The sequence below is a fragment of the Hemitrygon akajei genome, chromosome 5 (assembly GCF_048418815.1).
Source record: "Hemitrygon akajei chromosome 5, sHemAka1.3, whole genome shotgun sequence".
Taxonomy (NCBI): Eukaryota; Metazoa; Chordata; class Chondrichthyes; order Myliobatiformes; family Dasyatidae; genus Hemitrygon; species Hemitrygon akajei.
This window is the reverse complement of record NC_133128.1, coordinates 170,862,052-170,883,357: the sequence shown is the minus strand read 5'-3', so window position 1 is coordinate 170,883,357 and position 21,306 is coordinate 170,862,052. Positions and strand designations below refer to the sequence as shown.

The 21,306-nt window shown below is 41.0% G+C and overlaps 1 protein-coding gene across 4 annotated transcripts in view; it reads right to left on the bottom strand.

Annotated features, from left to right (window-relative positions):
• The window catches only part of wipf1b (WAS/WASL interacting protein family, member 1b), a 134,362-nt gene that overhangs the window by 93,910 nt on the left and 19,146 nt on the right, over positions 1–21,306 (bottom strand). Inside the window, exon 1 of one of the 4 annotated variants that reach the window (XM_073047185.1) lies at positions 13,664–13,761. The exons of 2 other annotated variants lie outside the window; for them this stretch is intronic. The gene's annotated coding sequence lies outside the window, so the exon portion shown is untranslated. Of the gene's footprint in view, positions 1–13,362; positions 13,470–13,663; positions 13,762–21,306 lie in introns of those variants that run through there. One more of the 4 variants, XM_073047186.1, reaches the window with a different exon arrangement.

The following is a 21,306-nucleotide window of genomic DNA, read 5'->3' as shown; positions in this document are numbered from 1 at the left end:
GTGCAGCTTTTGATTTCACCACAATTCCTTATCAAAAGAGGCCACAACCATGAATCTGAATGTGATTAATCAGCCTCTGAGGGACTAGGAACTGGAACTATGCTTTAGTGATCATATTTTCCCTTGCTGGAAGCAGCAAACGCAAACAGAGGCAAATTTATCTCACCTCCCTGACTGACATTTATGTAATCTTCAGTCTCAAATGTATTTTGCTCAATTAAACAATCATATAGACACTTTATCTTTCCACATGCTACACATAAATGAATGAATGAACAAAATACTGATCACCATTATCAAATAAAGGGAGTCAGTGCACACTGGCAAGAATTGGCCCTTATTATGTGGGGGATCGAGTTATTGAACAATATCCATCTTCCCCACCATTCTCAGGGTGTAGTAATATTCTAACAGTCACATGCAAATTGAAAACTAGGTAACATGTCCAGCATGACACAATGAAAATATTTAAAGTAAAATGTAAAGTCAAGAATTACTTGAAGGATTCTCATAAAGTTCTTGCAAGAAGGGATTTAGGTTTTCTTTAATTTAACCTCAAAAAGAAACTTTGAAAACTTGTTTATGAATAAGCTACAAGACATTTAAAATGAATTAGCTCAAGGGAACACTATTCCCTCCGTGCTCCCAAGCCATCAGCATCTAAAAGCTTATTAACAATGCAAAAACTACAACAAGTTGTCCGATGAACATGCCATACTTCTTTCATATACTACTTCCTCCTTATTTCTAAGGAAACCTGGTAAATACTGAATATGATGTTCATTTAGGTCACACTTCTACAATTGCTCAACAGCCTTTCAGAAAATTTGGAGGGAAAAAATCTCAAACTGAGGAAGATTAAGAAAAATATTTCAACTAACCAAACCATTTAAAAGCACTGTAGGAAACTGTGTACACAGTAATATCAAAATCCATTTTGTATCACAGATTTGAATAGAGATAAGGTATTCAAACATTAAATTGTGAGTGAAACTAAAGTCTAGAAATGTGTCAATTCTTGTGAAAAAAGACAAAACTCCCTTTTCTCCAAAAAAAATTAAATATCATTAACGTTTTCCTTACACTGGCCTGCAGATTTACTGTTAGATTTCATGTATTATCCCAACTCTTGCTAAGCTACTACTTGGCACATCATTTTACAATGAGTTAGTCATTTATAAAATAAATGCGTTCCTATAAAATTCAAAATCATGCAATAACTGGAGCTATAGCCTCAGAAAATAGTAAAAATATTTAACAAATTGGAGACCAATAAAAGTAATGCAAGTTTATAAATGTCAATCATATTAAAACTTATGCAAAATATGGTTTTTATCAAATGATGCAGTGTTCTAATATGCACAGATCATTTGAGATGAACCATTTCGGTTTTAAAAACCAAGACACAAAGCTGTTCAGATTATAATTTAGGAAAATAGAACATGGTAGCTTTTCTGAATTTAAAAAATTCACTCCAACATAAAGACTGCAAAGAAGAGTTAGAGGGTTGTTTTTGAACTCACTTCACTGAAAAATGTATCCAACAATTGAACTTTAAAAATTTAATCTGACACATTGCCTTGAAAATAAAGGTAGATGCTGACAATCTGAAATCATGAAAGAAAATTCTGCAAACACTGTATAGGACAAAAAACAATGTTAATGCCCAGATCCAGGATCCTTTGTCAAAAACAGAGAGGATGAAGAACAATAAATTGCAGAGAAGGTGGGGGTGGGTGACGGATGGGGCAAAGGCATTATCTGTGATGGGTTAAGGCTAGCGGACGATATGGGGATGAAGAAGGGTCTTGGCCTGAAATGTCGACTGCTTACTCTTTTCTGTAGATGCTGTCTGGCCTCCTGAGTTCCTCCAGCATTTTGTGTGTGTTGCTATGGGGATAAGTTGTGTTTACAGGTTGACAAGTTGTAATGTGTTGCAAACGGTTGGCCAAGTTAGACTAATGGGGAGGAGACAGAAGCAGAGTCAATGCCACATGTGATGACTTAAGAGCAAAATGTCCATTTCTCATATCGATAAAGAAAGCAAATTTAATATTGTGCCCAGAAAAATGAAGAAATACAAGCTTGCATTGGGTTTGTAACAGTGCGAGATGCCATAAATGAGTAAGTCAGAATGGGAGGTGGATGAAGAATTACTGACAGAAAACATTAAAAGTGAAGTTTAGATGGTTAGGAGTATGGAGGACTATGGTCCCAGTGCAGGTCAATGGAAATAGGCACAGACTGGATGGGCTGAAGGGTCTGTTTCTGTGCTGTACTTTTCTGTGACTAAATGTAGATGCTCCACAAAGTGATCACGCAGTGAACATTTAGTCTCTCCAGTGTTGAGGAAACCACATTGTAAAGACTACATACAGTACATCACATTGCCAGAAGTACTGCACACTTAAACTGCTACTCCAACTGGAAAGATGGTGGGAAGTGAAGGGTTGAAAGGACAGGTATTGCACCTACTATACTTGCATATGGAACTAACAGAAAATAGCAAGGGATGGTCCTTCAAATGTGGAGGATGGACAGGTGGAAGGTCCAGGGAATTCCATCCTAGAAAAATCAACAGCACCAGCAAATATTGGTAGTCTGAATTAAAAACAGAAAATGCGGGGAACACTCGGGAGGTCAAAGAATAACAAAGTCCATGCTTTAATACCAAGGCCCTTCGTTTGAGATGGGAAAGAGAACTCTGACCTTCTGCTGTCCAGCAGAGCAGCAGACTACAGTGTGCAGGAAACAGACGAGATGGAATAAATGATTCTGTCCATTTGAGAAGAGGGGAAACCATTGTTCAGGGAGAAAAAACAATTTAGAGCCACTACAGCGGAAAGTCTCATCAAACGTGACGAAGTCTCATCATATATGCAAATAAGACAGAGACAGTGGAGCTGGAGAATGGAATGTATGGTACTGTGTGAAAGTCTTCTGAGATTATATATATCTAAGACATTTGCACAGTACTGGAGTAATTTTATGTATTGTACTGTTGCCACACAAAAAAACAAATTTCATGACACACGAGTGGTGATAAATCTGATTCTGATACGGTTCTCCGTTGTAGACTGAGAGTGGGAGGGGGCAGGGAGAAGGGAAATCATGGTTGGGAAGAGGGAAGGGGAGAGGGGAGGGAGCAGGAAGCACCAGAAAGACATTCAGTAATGATCAATAAACCAATTGGTCATGATCAAATGAACTTCCTGGTGTCTCGGGGCTGGGTATGTTGGCAACCATGCCTCTCCCCACCCGTAGCACTCCTCCTCTGCCACTTGCCCCACAGCCCTCCCAAGGTGCTCAACATCCCTTGCTCCCGCCAGATTATAAAACTCACCCTCCGCTCCACATTGAGAAATTCAGTACCGTGCAGAAGAGCTAGGCACCCTAACCATATATGCGGTCTGCACCCAAGGCTTTTGCACAGCGCTGTAGTCCTTACAAAAGGCAGAGCTGGAGGAAGTATGCTCAGCCTTGGAAGCTTCTACACTTGAAATGAGTATTTGTGGCTAGCCTATTTCTTGAGATGAAAACATCCAGAAAGGGAAGTCAGTCATGGACTTCATGATAGGTGTGAACAAAGTGACAATTGCCATCAAAAGCAGTGGAACTTACATTCTGGGAGAGTGCAGAAAGCAGCACAAATGAAGTCTTTGCATACCACAGAAACCATTAAGGGAGAAGATGGAATTATGTCCTAAAGGAAGTGAAAAAAGACTGTCCTATCTACTTCACAAACTGTAACTTGGGTCCAAGCGAAGCACATACTGGATCTTAAAAATGTAAGTAAATATGAACAAATGTTGTCCTTTCCAAGGAAGTGGCTCTATTGGTGAAGATAACAGAATGGACATCCATTCAAGGAAGACATGGAAGCCTATCAAGGCCTAGTAATGCACTCCGATTTTCTATGTACAGTATGCTTCCATGTACTCAGAGGTTCAGGCTGGATCTTTAGAGAAAGAAAAAGAATTAACGTTTCAGGTCAATAACTTTTTTTCAGAACTGGGAACTGATGAGGGCAAACACATTTTGAGGTACAGTGAATTGTGTCAGGAACAGACAGAACACCAGATCTAAGAAAGTGTGGAGGGAAAGGGAAATGAGATGGATGTCACAAGGATTGTTGGAGCCATGTGAAAGAGTGGGAACAAATCAAAAAACAGCAGAGCACAGCAAAACCCAGCTCCAAGGAAGATTTATCTACACCATCCAAAAGCCCCAGGAAATTCTTCTCATCCAAGTCCATTGAAAATTGAATAATTTTACCAACTATAGAAAGGAGACGCAAGAGACCGCAGATTCTGGAATCAGGAGCAAAAACCAAAATACTGAAAAAATTCGGTGGGTCACAAAGAATCTGCAGGGAGAGGGCAACTGTCGATTATTCACGTTAAGTCCTTGCATCAGGACAAAGTGGGGCAGCCAGCATAAAAGAGGAGAGGTGTGAGACAGGGGCAGGAGGTGACGGCTACACTATGGAGGAGTGAAGAATGACAGGTGAGGGTAGGGGGAAGAGTGTGGGGTTGTTCCCTTTCCTATACACCCCTCCAGCACCCTCCCACCATTACCTATGTTCATCCCTTTCCCTGCAAGATCCCTCTCACCCATCTGGTTCCTTCTGCCCTTCACCTCTCCTCTAATGAGTCCAATTATCACCTTCCTCACTCATCTGATGCCATGTTCGCACTTCTCATCTTCCAGCAGCTGTTTCCACCTTCACCCTTTTCTCCCTCCAAATGGCTCCATCTGCTTTTACCCCCCATTTCCCCCCAACCATAACCCACCTGTCTTTGTCCCTCAGCTCCACCCCTCCCTCTTCTCCTCTCCCACCGTCAGTAAGGAAATTATTGGAGGTCACAAAGCAGAACAGAATGGATCCAGGCCTTTCAATGCTGACCACGGTGCCCATCCAACTTCCCAATTTCCCGACTTTCCAAGTTCTCCTTAAACAATAATATTGTACCTGCCTCAACCACTGCTTCTGCCAGCTCATACTATATGGTCACCACTCCATGTGGGAAAACGAGGAGGGAGGAGAGGAGTTTTAAACCTTAATCCTCTCACCCTAAATCTATGCCTCCTTGTTATGGACTCCCTTACCCTGGGGAAAAGACCATTATCATCCACCTTAACTATGCCTTTCATAATTTTGCCCCCTGATTCCAACTCTTGCCTGGCCAACTCTTTGCTACAACTCAGGCCCTCCAGTCCTGGCACATTCTTGTCAATATTTCCTGTACACTTTCTATTTTAACTACATCTTTCCTGTGACAAGGTGACCATACACCGTACTCCAAATACGCTCTTACCAATGACTTGTACAACTGCAACATAATAACCCAACTCACGTACTCAATGCCCTGACTGATGAACACCAGTGCATTAAACTCCTTTTTCACCACCATGTCTACCCGTGATGCTGTTTTCAACGAACTGCTATATGGACCCGTACTCCTAAGTCCCTCTGTTCCATTACACTCCCTAGTGCCTTACCATTCATGGAACAAGACCCACACGGGCTTGTCTTTCCAAAATCCATCGTCTCACACTTTTCTGTATTGAAATCTATTTGCCATTCCTCGGCTCCCTTCCTGAACTGATCAAGATACCCCTGTACCATCGCTACAACAATACCTCCTCATTTCGTCGTTCTCAAATTTATTGATCAAGCCTCCAAGATTCAAGATTGTTTAACATCATTTCCAGTACACGTGTAAAGGAGAACAAAATGGTTACTACTCTAGATCCTACGCAGCACAAAAGGAACATAATTTTAAAAAACATTAAATATAAATACATAAATAACAGGTAACAAGAGTCCAAAACCGGTGCCCCACTAATCACTGTCTTCCGTTCCAGAAAACAACCTTAACCAAATTCACCACCAAGCTAATTCTGAATCCTTTTAATCATGGACTCCATGGGACCCAACCTTACAGACCCCCTGCCAGGCAGGATATTGTCACAGGTTTTGCTAGAGTCCAAATTGCCAACATCCACTGCCCTATCCTCATCCACCTTTTTGGTTACTTCCTTAATAAACAAAAAAATTTAATCAAGCAGGACTTCCCATGCACAAAGCCATGCTGAATCCATCCTATCTAGCTCTGTCCAAATGCTGGTAGATTCTATTGTTCAGAATGCTCTGCAGAAACATCCCCGCTACTGAAGTCAGGTTGACAAGCCCACAGTTCCTTGGCCTGCCCTCACTACTCTTCTTAAACAATGGAACAACTTTGAAATCTTACAGTCTTTGGGAACTTCACCAGTGGCTAACTTTGAAGCGAATATCTGTCCAAAATTAGCCCTGCTCCAGTTTAAAACCCTACCCCATGGACCTGTTCTATCCTTCTCCATCACTACCTTAAAAAAAGTATAACTACAGTCACGAGAGCCAAAATGCTCCTTCACTGACACTACTCTTTCTTGCTCTGCCTCATTCCCTAAAAGGAGATTCAGCATTCCACTCCCTGATCAAGAACCTCTATATATCAACACAAGAAATTTTCCTGGGCACATTTCAACAAATTCCACCCTGTCCAGGCTCTTAACACTATGGGTAGCCCAATCAATACTGGGGAAATTAAAATATCTGATTAATACAACTATTATTCTTAAAACTATGAGCCATTTATCTACACACCTGCATCTCAGTTCTGACTAATAGGGGCAGGGGTCAATAATACAGCCCTACTAGAGTATCCCTCCCCTTCTTGTTTCTAAGTTTCCTTCCTAAGGAACAGGCACCCTGATTGGCCTCAGCCAAGGCGGGGAGAACCCTAGCCAGTGTAAACCCATCAAAGTTGAGGGCCAGATAACATACCTGGTCAGGTGCTGAGGGACTGTGCGACCCAACCAACAGAGGTCTTAATAGACATATTTAATATCTCTCATGAACAGTCCACTGCTTCCCTACAGGCTTCAAGACAGCCACCATCATTCAGGTGCCCAGGAGAGCAGTGGTAACTGGCCTAAACAATTATCATCCAGCCACACTGACTGCAACAGTCATCAAATGCTTTGAGAGGCTGGTAATGGATCATATAAAATCCCAGCTTACAGCTATATTGGACCCTTTGCAGTTCGCCCTCCACTCAAACTGGTCCATTGAAGATGCCATAGCCTTGGCGCTTTACGCGGTCCTGTCCCATCTGGAAAATGATGCCTTGTAAGCCAGGATGTTGTTCATCGACTTCAGCTCAGCATTTAACACAATCATTCTTCAGCGACTGGTGGGTAATGTTCCTGTTGGGACTCAACATCCCTCTCTGTAACTGGATCTTGGACCTCTTGGTGGAAAGACCACAGTCAGCAACATCTCAAGCTCCATCACGGTGAGCACCGGTGTCCTCCAGGACGGTGTGCAGAGCCCACTGCTGACACAAAACTGCACTGCCAGATTGAGCTCAAACCCCGTCATAAGTCGCTGAAGATACTACAGTAGTTGGCCTCATCAGCAACAATGATGAGAAGAGGCAGAAGGGCTTGTCAAATGGTTCAAGAACAACAACCTGAGTCTCACGTGGAGAAGACCAAACAGATGATTGTGGACTTCAGGGAGGAACAAGTTGACAAAGGCTCTGCTGTGGAGAGTGAAGAGCAGAAATTTCCCTGGTGTGATCTAAGCTGGACCCACAAAACCTCCTCACGAATCACGAAGGCACAGCAGCTTCCACACTTGGAGGCGATTGAGGCCTGCAAAGCTCCCTGCCCCCATTCCAGCAACTTTCTACAGGTGCACCATCGAGAACGTCCTGTCTGTTGCATCATTGTGGTATGGAAGCTACAAGACCCCGCCCCCATTGTGACATTTACCAGGAGTGTTGTACATGAAGGGCCCAACACAATGAGGATTCCTACCACCCATCCTGCAATCTCTTTGACCCACCACCATCGGGAAGGAGGTACATCAGGACTAGGACTGCCAAACTGGGAAACAGCTTCTTTCCTCAGGCTGTGAGACTAATGCCGAGCTCTCATCACAAGGACGGTGAGCTGTTTCCTGCTTACTTGTGCTGTGTTTTACTATATGCGTTTGATTTATATTTATTAACTTATTTATAGTATAATATTGTGGTTTATGTGTTTTTTTTGTGACACATGTTGTGTTGGTGCCCCGTGGTCTGGAGAAATGCTGTTTCATTTGGTTGTATATATGCATAGGCAGATGACAATAATCTTGAATTTGAAGTTGAAGTCCTAAATACACGACCTCACTGAATGATCCTGCAAAAATCCCATTTCTCAATACTCCTGTTATGTCCTCTCTTATCAGAAAAAGGCCAGATACCTCCTCACTTACTTGCTGCTGCTCAGAGTTCCACCCACTGCCAAACTCATTTAAACCCCCCCCCCCCCATCTAAATCCAGCACATATCCCTGCAAGGATATTGGTCCCTCACTGATTCAAGTGCGACCTACCCCTCTTGTACAGGTTGCCTCTACCCTAGAAAAGATCCCAAGGGTTCCTGGCCTCTGCACCTGCTCCTCAGCTACAAATTCATCTGTTCTCAATTCATCTCTTATGAAACATCCTTCTATTTCTGACCTCACTAGCACATGGCACTAGGAGTAATCCAGAATCACTACCTTACCAGACTCATTCTACTTATATCATGTGTACCAGCCCTGAGAACAATCACCTCAGGCAGTTCCCCCTCCCCCATGAGCACCTTCTGTAGTTGTTCAGACACATCATTGACCCTGGAGCCAGGAAGCAACACACCAACCTGGCCTCTCTTCTGTGCCCCCAGAATCTCCTGCCCTCCTCACTATCATCCTGTCTGAATGCCCTCTGAGCCAGCTGCAGTGCCAGATACCCGACTACTAATGCTACATCCTGAAAGAACATCTCCCTCAACAGTACCCAAGGGGGCATACCTGTTACTGAGGGGAATGGGCACGAAGCCTGTACCTTGGGGTGTGACCTCCTCAATGACAGTTTTATCTATGAGGTTCTCGGCCTTCCAGATGGTCCTGAATACAACCCACTCCTGCTCCAGTTCCCTCACCTGGTCTGTCAGGTGCTACAGCACTTCCCATAAATCTAGTCATCAGGAAGACTGCAAGGTTCCCAGACTATCTTGTAGGAACAGAGTCCATTGCCCTAACTATTGTCCTGCCTACATTGAATCAAGCACCAGGGTTGAACAGCAAAAGTAAATCCTCTTCTGACCTGTGCCCCTTCACCAAAGCCTCACAAGCCAAGGCCTCAACCCCCCAATCTCAGAATTTCTGCGCCAAAAAAGCTGTTCCACTTGAATTTATGTTCCTTTATTGGATAAAATGTTCCCTAATTAGTCAATTAACAAGACTTGACTTTACAAAATGTCTGCTCTCTCTCCAAGCACCTAGGCAACTTACTGAGCCTCCTCAGACTGAAGCCTCTTGACCCGAAGCCTCCCCACTCCTACAATGGTCCATTCTCACAAAGTCTGCTCCCAAAATAGCTGTTCCACTTCACCCAACCTGCTTCTTATTTGCTGCTGATAAATAGTTAGTCAGCCAATCGCCTCTTCACTTCCTCTTTTGCAGTCCTGTAAAGTGAAGCTCACAAGGATGTCCCAAGACACTTCTCAAACTCTCCTGCTCTCAGTCCAGGATTTACTTGCATTTAGAAAAGCAGGACATAATAGGGACAGTCAGCATTGGTCCATGCTGGGGAGGACCACTCAAACATCAGGCGGCATGGTAGCATAGTGGTTAGCAAAATGCTTCACGGTACAGGTGACCCAGGTTCAATTCCCACCACAAGGAGTTTGTACATTCTCCCCATGACCACGTGGGTTTCCTCTGGGTGCCCCAGTTTCCTCCCACGGTCCAAAGACCTACCAGTTGGTTGGTGAATTTTACAATGTAAATTGTAGGCTGGGATTACAATGGGGGATTGCTGGGCGGCACGACTCTACACTGTAGCTCAACAGATTTGTGAGGAGTGATAAATATGACTGATGAGGGTAGGGCAGTGGATATTGTACATCTGGACTTTAGAAAAGCAATTGACAAGGCCCATCATGGTAGATCAACTCAGAAGACATGGGACTGATGGTGAATTGCCAAGTTGGATAAAAATAAAACTCGGCTCGTTCACAGAGGCAGAGGGTAGTGGTGACCAGTAAACGGAGGTGAAGTATCGATAACTCAGACAAGATGCGGGAGGAACTCAACAGCTCAAGCAGCATCTATGGAGATGAATAAATGGTCAATTTTCCAGGTCGAGACCCTGCATCGCAAGTCCTGATGAAGGGTCTCAGTCCAAAACATCAACTGTTTAGTCCTCTCTAAAGATGCTGTCTGACCCGCTGAATTGCTCCAGCAATTTTGTGTGCGTTACTCTGGATTTCCAAAATCAGCATCAGCACAATCTCATCTTTAAAGTACAGGCAAATTGAATTTAAATGAAGTTAAATGGACAAATGAGAGTTATTGTATTTCAGCAGGTCAAATACAAGAAGTTATACCATAAGTGGCAGGATGCTTTGGAGCATTGTTGTACTGAGGGATCCCTGAAAGTGGAAACACAAGTGGATAGATGGCAAAGGGAACGGTTTAGGGACACTGGGTACTACAGTTGGCAAGTCAGGTTGCACTGTAACAAAAAACAGCTTTGCTTAGGCTATTGGAGTATTGTGTGTGGAATTTTTCACCCTACAGCAGGGGTTCCCAACCTGGGGTCCATGGACCCCTTTCTGAATGGCACTGGTTCAGGGCATGAAATATGTTAGGAACCCCTGCCCTTCAGGAAGAATCTGGAGGCTTTGTCAAGGGTGCAGAAGAGGTTCATCAGAATGTTGCATGAACCAGGATGCTGTTAAAGGAGAGGTTGGACAAATCTGGATTATTTTCTCTGGAGTGTCAGAGGTTAAGGGGCATCTAGTTAGAAGCATGTAAGAAGTACAGATTGAATAAGATAGTCAGAGTCTTTCGCCCATGGGGAAACGTTAAGCACCAGAGGAGATAAAAAGACGATCTGAGAGGCAAATTTATTTTAAAGGAAACAGAGTAATGGGTGCCTGGCACGTGCAGCCAGAGGAGGTGGTGCCTTATATGATGACAACATTTTAGACATTCAGAGAAACAGATGAACTGGAAGGGGATGGAGAGACATAGATCACGTGCAGGAAGATGGAATTATTTAGATTGCCATCGTGGTTGACTAACCATGATGGGCTGAAGGGTCATTCCTGCACACTACTGTTCTAAGTAATCATTAAAGAGGTTACTTTAATTCAGCAAACTAGAAGTAAATTGTTCAGAGTTGGCTAAAAGTTACATCTCAGTTTTGACTAATTATGTATATTTTAACAAAATCATAAGCTTACAATACTAAGTAAAAATTATTTTCTTTCAGCCATTAAGACACAAATGGAAGCGTACCAACTCAATTTAGACACTTGTGTACTTCCAAATTGAATATCCATTAACAAAGACACTGTATTTATTTTGACCAATAACAGACAGTAAAGCAAGTAATTAATAAATCTACAGATCTTAGTTTCTGAAGAGGACAAACACATTTTTAATTATTTAAACACAAATTTAAATGGAGATTATAATTTGAAAATAGGCAAAATAGTCCTCTTTAAGAGGTTAGAATTTCTGACAATTAGCAATGCCTTCTCCGGCTTCACAAGAGAAAAAAAAATTTCCTGTTTAACTTGGGGAAATTTAAGATTCAGATGTTTCAGTGCAGTTGCTAAATCAGCTAATCTTTAGAACATAACACTGAGCTTGAAGCTTTTGTTGGCACTTTGCTCAAATCAACACATTCCAATTCTCAATTTCTCCTTCAATATACAACTCCACTTTATTCAGTTCTTTGGGGTGGGTTAAAACCTGTTCAGCGGAACATATTAGGAGCACAAAACCATATTAAACCATTGTGCCAACATACAATTTGTAGAGAAAAAAAGGAAATGTAGGTTCTGCAGACCTTACTGTGCCTCACCAGAAATAAATACCCGGAAAGGGGCTTTCTACACAGTCAGGAAATCTCACCAATGCTGTTACTTTCTGAGGAGGCCGAAGAGAGCTCGACTATGTGCATCTACACTCACATCATTCTTCAGATGTGCAGTAGTGAGCATCTCAACAACCTGCTTCACTGCTGCAGACAGGAAGGATCTACAAAGAGTAACCAAAGCTGCCTGTTGCATCACTGGCATCAACATGGACCTATACACAGAAAGATTCCAGGTCAGGGCCAGTAACATCATGAAGGATCCCAACCACCCTGCTCACAGATTTTTGTTCCCTCTCCCATCAGGAAGGAGGCTACAGGATCACGAAACTCAAAACAATACTTTCCCCAAGGAGTAAGGCTGATCAACACACGCACCTGCTAACCCCCCCCCTCCACATCCCCAACCACCAATACTTCATCATTTCCTATCAGTCATACAAGCCATCTTGTGTATTTTTACTTATTGTATTGTTTTAATTATTGTATTCTTTATTGCACTGTATTTTTGGTGCTGCATCACATCTGGCGTAACAATGACCCTTTACCCGTGTGTACTGGACATGACACTAAACAGTCTTGAATTTTCTTTCCCCCACCATTGAAAATTAAGTTTTCAATTTAGGTGAGAAGAGATCACTGGGGAAGTTTTATTTTTAGTTTCCATTTGCCCCATCAAAATTTGCCAAGGTAGTTATAACTGTCTCCATGCATAAGGTGGTATTTCATAGGGCTAACAAAGTATGCAACTATTACTCCATTTTAGGATAAAATTTAGTTAAAATCATACTTTACACTATCTTCACATTCTGTCAGTGTAAAATCAAGTTAATATAGAGTCCATTGCTCAATATGTACTTAGCAAATAAAACATGTTAGAAAAAGGGAAAGAGATTTTACATTTTTCAAATGCATACGACTACATTTTAAAATACATGCAAATAGTTACTGCAGAAAGTACAGATGTACATTCTGTACAAAGGTTTAAACAGAGCATACTCAGATGAAAAGAATTTATTAAGGCATTACACATTCCTCAATCAAATCTGTACGTACTCCTAACAATTAGTCTTATTCAAAAATACTGTTGTTTTATTCATCTAAATTTTGTGTTCTGAAAATGAAGTACTTGCAGGAAACTTCCTTCCCGTGATAATGATTCATTTCTCAAAGCACTGCTTTCGTGCCGAGTATCAAATGGCCAAACAGCCTTAACGCATTGTACGGAGATGTTGTATGTATAAATCAAAATACATAAAATTATTTTTACACCACCCTTCAGAACAATATTACAATTATACTTTATTTCTTCTCTTCCTCAGTGAACCATGCCAAGGGTTTTTAGAATTTTATATAGAAGCGCACAAGTGAGTTTGTAGTCAGAAATGACTTACCTAATAAAAATGTGTTCATATTTTGCTCCATGTTTGTTGTGTAACCTGGTTCTCAACAGCAACTTCAGTGCAATGTATAACAAGTTTGACTGCTATACACTCCGATTTTCTGTCCTGCAGTCATGTTTCAGTTCCGCTAAAATTGCTTGTGGTTTTAACTAGAGTGCCCTGAATAAAGCTTCATCTGTTCCAGACCTTTTGAATGTTAAACTAAACAAATCCTAATTCACTTAAGAATTAGGAAATCTAGAGACAAGGTGTTTTTTTTAAACTGTTGTGTGGTTAAATTAACTTTGCTTACCTTCAAATCGTTTGTCTCTCTTTCAAAGCTTCAAATTTGTACAGTTCCCTGAGCTTCTTTCTGTTTGCTTCCTGTTAGCTGTATGTAGAACGTCAGACTTCCTCACTGCACCCCATTTGACATTAGTGCACTCATTGAAGTGGTTAAACTCAGTGGAACAATGCTATTGGCTTCTTTCCACTTTCAAAACTCATACTCCTAACAGTGAGTATAGCTCTGACCTAAAATTAAGATTCTTTTCTGCACTTACCCATAGGCTGCTGTCCAAAGCATTTTGTCAACTTCTGTAATTTAGCTCTTAATATACAACTAAAGAGATTTGTATTTTCAAAATCCTTTTCCTTGACACTTTGCAAAGCAGGCCATTTTATTCAGTTTATCTCATTTATATTTAATATGCCATTCCATATCCTCAAACTTAATGAAAGTCAAACAGCCATCCTGCTACCAACCCAATTTTAAGTCACAACTTAAAAGTAGAAACAGCAGCACTTGCAACACAGGTATTTGTAATTCAATAACAAATGCAGGCAGAATTTTCTTCGTCAACACACAAAATATCTTCATTGGGATAAACGTTGCAGTCTGCATGAACATTTTGCTGAGTGGGGTACAATTGCTGACTTACATTTTTGGAAGACGCCTTAGGAGTTTTTAAAAATCTTCAAGTTTTAAAAAAAAAACATATTTTCTGTGTTCCTTGATCAAAAAAGGAAGCACCCAACATCCTTTTGACAGCTTGCTGCACAGCAGAAGGCTACTTAATTTCCTCTTAAGTTTTTTTTTTTAAAAAGGTTCTGTCATCTGCAAAATTCATATATCTGGGTAAATTAATGTAATTTTCTGTGGTGTGATCAAGATTATCAAAATATTCAAAAAATAACTGCACTGGAAACACATTCTAGTCATTAAGTGTAATGCTATTACAAACATGTGAAGAAGCTGCCCATCAGAATATTCCAGATTGTCTAGTATATAGGCAGAATTTTTCAAAGAATATGAATTTCTTTCACCTCGGCTCCCTAAATTCTATTGTTTATCAATTTATATTTTCTATCAATTACTTCAGGAATGCTGCAAACACAAGAAAACTGGAACAGAAGGCTATTCGGCCTCTTGAACCTATCTTGCCGTTCAATACCATGACTGATCGCTCTTAGACCTCATCTGCTCCTCTCTACCATTTCCCCTTTGCCCTCAATTTCCACATCTTTCCAGAATGTATTAAAATCTTCCTTACATATTCCTAATGATCTACCCTCCAGGGTAGAGATTCCACCACCCTCTACAAGAATGCACCTCCGGTTTAAATGATCACACCCTCATCTTGTGAACAGCAGTAATGATTCATTGTCCTCAGAATCAACACTAATAACATTATAAAATGTTTCTCACATATAAAATAACTATACCACAAGTATAGCACATTAGATCGTCCTAATATCAAAACAAAAAGTTATTTGTTCTATTTTTTTTTAAATGGGACAGAAAATGCACACTTAATGTTTGCAAATATAGGAGGGAACATTTTTGTTATGATCTAATTCTACAATTAAAATTAATCCGTGTAATTAGGAAAAAAAAGGAATGAAATTTGTCCATTCCCCAATAGTATCGTAATCCTTAAGATCTTTTTAAGTAGCAAATACTGCTAGAGTAAAGAGAGAGAAAAAATAAAAGACTTCTTGACCATCTTTTAGATAATGACTCTTGCTTGCACAAAACTTGGCTTCATAAAACTGTCCACAGGGCCATTGGTTGAGCAGGATACTGGTACTAATGAAGTTTACAAACAGATCCTGCAACATCCACCTGATCTGTGCAGAAATTACTTCTTCCTTCTTAGGACTGAAGATGACTTGCACCACTTCTGGTTTTACGGCTTCCGAGGCGACAGGTCAGGCCGACGTAGCGGCTGCTGACTCTCCAGCACGTGGAGAAGCAGGTGCGTAGTTTGTGAGATAGTGTGCTCCCTACCCAGGACATCTGTCAGCTGTGAGTGCATGGGCTCAAACCTCTCTCTGCCACCTTTCTCCATGGTGAGGCCGTCATTGGGCAAAAGAATCTCAGGAGTCAGCAGGAAAGTTGCCGTTTTCTTCTAGGGCACAACCTTGAACTTTTTCCTCTGGATAATTTCTTCCCATGCATTCTTGGGATGTGGGAAGAAGCTGGAATATCCACGGCAAACTCACAGTCTAAGAGGGCACATGCAAACTCCAGCCAGGCAGCACCGGAGTTTATATTTGAACCTGGATCTCTACAGCTGCATCACTCGGTCACCTCCGTCTTTCCTCCCTACTCACCCCTTGTACAGGGATACTGCTATCCCAGGAATCCTCGTGAACCTTCCAAGTATGTCCCTATGATGTATCTCTTCATACTCCCTTTTGGGACCTAGACTTTGGTGATATGTATTGCCCATCCCTCAAGAAGGCAGTGGTGAGCTGCCATCTGAAAGAATTGCAGTCCTTCTGCTGAACAGAGATAGATTCCCACGTCAGGATCATTTTCAACACTGTGATCTCAGCAGCAATACCCTTGTCCTCTTTGGCAGCAGGGGACTCATATTCGGGAAGCAGACGTTACATATCACAGCCACTGTGTGGTGTTGAAACGTTATAGTGGTTCATTTTCCGCCACCCTGATGTGGTAGGACGGCAGACGTTTTGCTCTGACCTGTCACTGAGAGATTGTTTTGCTGTCTACTGCATGTACGTGCAGTTTCATGAGGCCGGCACTTCCATTGTCAGATATGCCTGGAGCTGCCTCTGGCTCATATTTCTGCATTCCTCATTGAACCGAGGTTCATTCCCCCGGCTACATGGCAACAGCGAAGCGAGCACATGGGACACAACACTCACCAATTCTCCATTGCTTGTTCCACTAGGTACATACTCTAAGAAATGCCACTTTCCCTTCATAAATCCAAGCTGACTCTGTCCTGTATCGAGTAGTGCTGAGGCTTACGGTATAAACATTGGGATATAGCACTATTCTTCTCAAGGCATTCTGAAATTACATCTTATAAATTTAGATTTTAGCATTTCTCCTGCTTCTAACCTCAGGCCAACAGGTCAGTCATTCCCTGCTTGCTCTCTCGCTTCTTTCTTAAATAACCTGTGCTGCAAGGCCACGGACTAAATAATCACAAATCCAGTTCTGACGAGCAGGGTCAGTTTGCCTGCCCTCAGTCCAGTGAACTGTTGCCTGTCTGCAAACGGTATGGCTACTTTGGATCAGCAACAGTCATGTAATTGAATAACGTGCTGATGGAGTTAGGTAAGCATTTTGGCTGATGGTAATTGCTGTAAGTGAATAAGAAAGATGAGGTGGATGAACAGTATTGAGTGCTTTGGAGTAATTCTATTTCAAGATTCCATTCTCCAAACACTAATCCTGGAATTAACATTCAATCCGTTCCTCTCTTACTGTCTCTCAGGAACAGCATTTGAGGGTCTACCTCAGCAAAAGGAAACCTCTTACATCAATGCCTCAAAAAAAAAGGAATCTGCTCTTTTCCTATATACTGTTATTGAAAACGTTCGAGGTCAACTTCAGATACAGAACTTCAATTTCAGTTACAGTTTGATTCAGGTACCAACCATTCGCAAAATTGTGCTTTCTGGTTTAAGTAGAGCAGTGTAGGTGTCGGTGAGCCCCTCAAGGAGAATTTGCTCTTGCTGCTAAGGTTATGAACTAATGATCATAGCTGGCCTCAATTAAGTTACCATAACCCAGAGAAAACAGCCTAAATCTGATGTGCTGCCTACAGTGGAAGCAACAACACAGACTAGTTACACGTAGGGGTTTTTGGGAGCTACCCAGCCTAATAACTATTGTGTCTTGTTTGCATCCAGTCTTCTCTGCTTGTATCAACTCCGTATCACTGTATTTATATTTGATGTGTGCCTTTGTTTTGTTTCCCTTCCCCGGATTAGTTTCTTTCTGAATGATGTTCATCTGTAATATTCACCAGTCCTAAAGAGAGAGCTATAGATTTCGAACACTGACGTTTTATTTTTAGTTACTTATGTTGGTTGACCGAGTATTCCCAGAATAAATTAACACTTTAGTTATACTCTCTAAGAACACTGAACTCAGAAGCAATCATCCAATTTTGCTGGGTGATATCAAACATTTTCTAGTGTGTTCTTTTTCTTTTAAAGCATATCATATTCATCTAGCTAAAAGTTTCCTTGACCATGTGTAGTAATTTAAGTGTCATGTCTTAATCAAAGAATGAGAACTATTTACCAAGAATCTTCTAAATTTTTGTCTGTATTTCCAAACATCCATTGAGAGCCTTGCAATGATTTAAACTACTAAATGAAGTTTAAAGCTAGTAAAATTGTAGACAGATCTGCTTACTTTTATTGAGCCATACTCTAGCAATAAAAGGAATTAAGCCATTTGCTTCCTAATTCCCTGTTTTATCTATCTTCTGCACTGCATGGAACAACACACTGAGACCCCTCTGTACACCAATACAAAAAGTTTAAATTAACAATTTTTAAATAAGTTGTCTATCATACATCTGAAAGATCCACGAGCCCACATTAATTTTACTCATTAAAAGTTTCTGGAACTTCTGGTTTGAGATGGTACTGGTGAAACACAGTGACGATTTACTGGCAGCAAACAAAACTATACATCACTGAATGAATCACACTTTACTCGGAAACAATCACTACAAACAATAGCCTGTAACTTGCCTTTCGGAGTCAAGCTTTCGAACCACCTGTACAACCTGGTACTTCTGCAGTGCGAATTGAAGTCTTGAAGGTGCAGGATGGTTGCGGCATGGTAGGTATGGACTGAACTGAGGCCTAATGAGCTAAGTTTGGCCATTGCTAAAGTGGACCTGGAGGCAATCTGATGCAGCAGAACCGAGGTGAGGCACGCAGAGGCAGGCAGAGTCGATTGGCTGCCATGATGTATGGCTTTGTGGCTGCGAATTTTATGAATTAAAGTTTGGAAGTTTTATTTTTTTTAATTATTTGCATGATTTGTTTATTTCCAGCACATTGGGTGTTTGATTGCATTTTTTTTTAAGATGGGTTTCTGTTTTGTTGCTGCCTATAAAGATATGGATTGCAAGGATATAGTATATGTACTTTGATAATAAACATACTTCAAACTTCCTGTCCTAAATACTTCAGAAAGATTCTTTAAGAAAGGTTTTGTATACACTTACTTCTTACGTCTACAATCAGGTAATATTTTGAACAATTCTAGGCATTACAATTTAACAATAACATTAAGGTCTTTACAAATGTCCAAAAGGAGATCAATTAGCAAAGATATCAGAGATGGGGGACTTCACGAAGACAAAGGAAGTGCAGAAACTGTTCAAAGTAATGCATGGCCTTTACAAAGTACATAAGCCAGTGGAAAAAAAATTAATGACTGTATGGCAATAATTTAAAATATGTACAAATGAGGAAGGTTAGGATGATTAGTCTCTCAAGTCTGCTCTGCCATTTAATAAGAAAATAACTGATCTTATTGAAACTTCAGATCCACTCACAACCTCCGACAATAACCTTTCACCCCACAGAAACAACGGGAAAGGAAGTGATGAAAAAATGTCAGTGATAATGATTTGGAATATGATTAAAAGAATGGCGAAACTGATTCAGTAATAAATCGGAAAATGAGAATTGGATACATACTTAATAGCAGAAAGTTTTCATTGCTTTAGAAAATAAGTAGGAGCTAACAGGATAAATTATAAAGAACGAGAAAGGAAGGCTGCCAAACCCGGTCGATCGTTCTCTGACTTTGTAAAATCTTGTTTGATCACTTATTTAAAAGGGAACAAACAGAATTTAAAGGTCTCTATATTGCTACTGGTTTACAAAAGCTATCTCAACATTTTCCTATTTCATCTCAAATTTCCTGCAAGTTTTCAATGAAACAGGCTGGGTCATCAACACAAGAGTATTTCACCCATCACTGAAGCATTTTAGAAAACCTGTTCAAGAATTATTAACATTAATCTTTTTCAAAGACAATTGGAAAAATAACATCATTTCTAAGTAATATTATTATTGTAATTGTTTACCATCTAAATACTGACGTGTACAACAGGTCTGAGTATTTCAAAAAGTTATCATCCAATGTCATGCGCTCTCACAACTGTCTCTTTAGCATCAAACCACTATAAGAAGTTTTCTGTGAAAACATCTCACTGCTTTCTGATTGTAAAAAAAAATCATTCAATGCTCAATTTGACAGTAAAGATAATCATTATGTATTGGTGGGTTTAAAAAAAAAGAGGGGCAGGACTGCATGCCACATGCCAACAAAGTTTTTGCATGTGCCATCTTGTGCACACTTGCCATCAGTTTGCCATGAATACTCATGTATTCATCACCGTAGGTCGACATGCAGAAAGATCAGCTGGACAACATAAATACCTACAGTAAGGCAGGATGCTATTTAACACCATCTTTCCTTCAGTTATGATTGAAAAGCTCCAGAACCTGGGCCTTTGCAATTGGATCCTCAACTTCCTAACCGGAAGACCACAATCTGTGCGGATTGGTGATAACATCTCCACCTCGCTGACAATCAACACTGGCACACCTCAGGGGTGTGTGCTGAGCTCACTGCTCTACTCTCTCTGTACCCATGACTGTGTGGCTAGGTACAGCTCAAAAGCCATCTATAAACTTGCTGACAATACAACCACTGTTGGCAGAATCTCAGGATGGTGATGAGAGGGCGTACAGGAGTGAGATCTACCAGCTAGTCAGGTGGAGTCGCAGCAACAACTCAACGCAAGACCAAAGAACCGATTGCGTACTTCACAAAGCGTAAGACGAGGGAAAACACACCAATCCTCAGAGGGATCAGAACACTTACTGGAATTCAGTTATTATTTCTCTACTATCATGTATTGCATAGTACTACTCTGGCAAAGTTAACAAATTTCATGATATATGCGGTGATATTAAACCTGGTTCTGATTCTGTTTTTTTAAATGTCACCATACATTATCTAGAGATTCATTTTCTTAAAGACATTCACAGGAGAACAGAGACACAATGAAAAACTACACACACAGAAAACCAACAAACAACTAATGTGCAAAAAGATTACAACAATACATAGAAACATAGAAAACCTACAGCACAATACAGGCCCTTTTGCCACAATGATCTGCTGAACATGTACTTACTTTAGAAATTACCTAGGATTACCCATAGCTCTATTTTTCTAAGCTCTATGTACCTGTCAAGGAGTCTCCTAAGAGACCCTATCGTATCCACCTTCACCACCGTCGCCAGCAGCCCATTCCACGCACTCAGCACTCTCTGCATAAAAACTTACCCCTGACATCTCCTCTATACCTACTTCCAAGCATCTTAAAACTGTACCCTCTTGTGTTAGCCATTTCAGCCCTGGGAAAAACCTCTGACTATCCACACAATCGACGCCTCTCATCATCTTAAACACCTCTATCAGGTCACCTCTCATCCTCCGCCGCTCCAAGGAGAAAAAGCCGAGTTCACTCAACCTATTCTCATAAGGCATGCTCCCCAATCCAGGCAACATCCTTGTAAATCTCCTCTGCACCCTTTCTATACTTTCCACATCCTTCCTGTAGTGAGGTGACCAGAACTGAGCACAGTACTCCA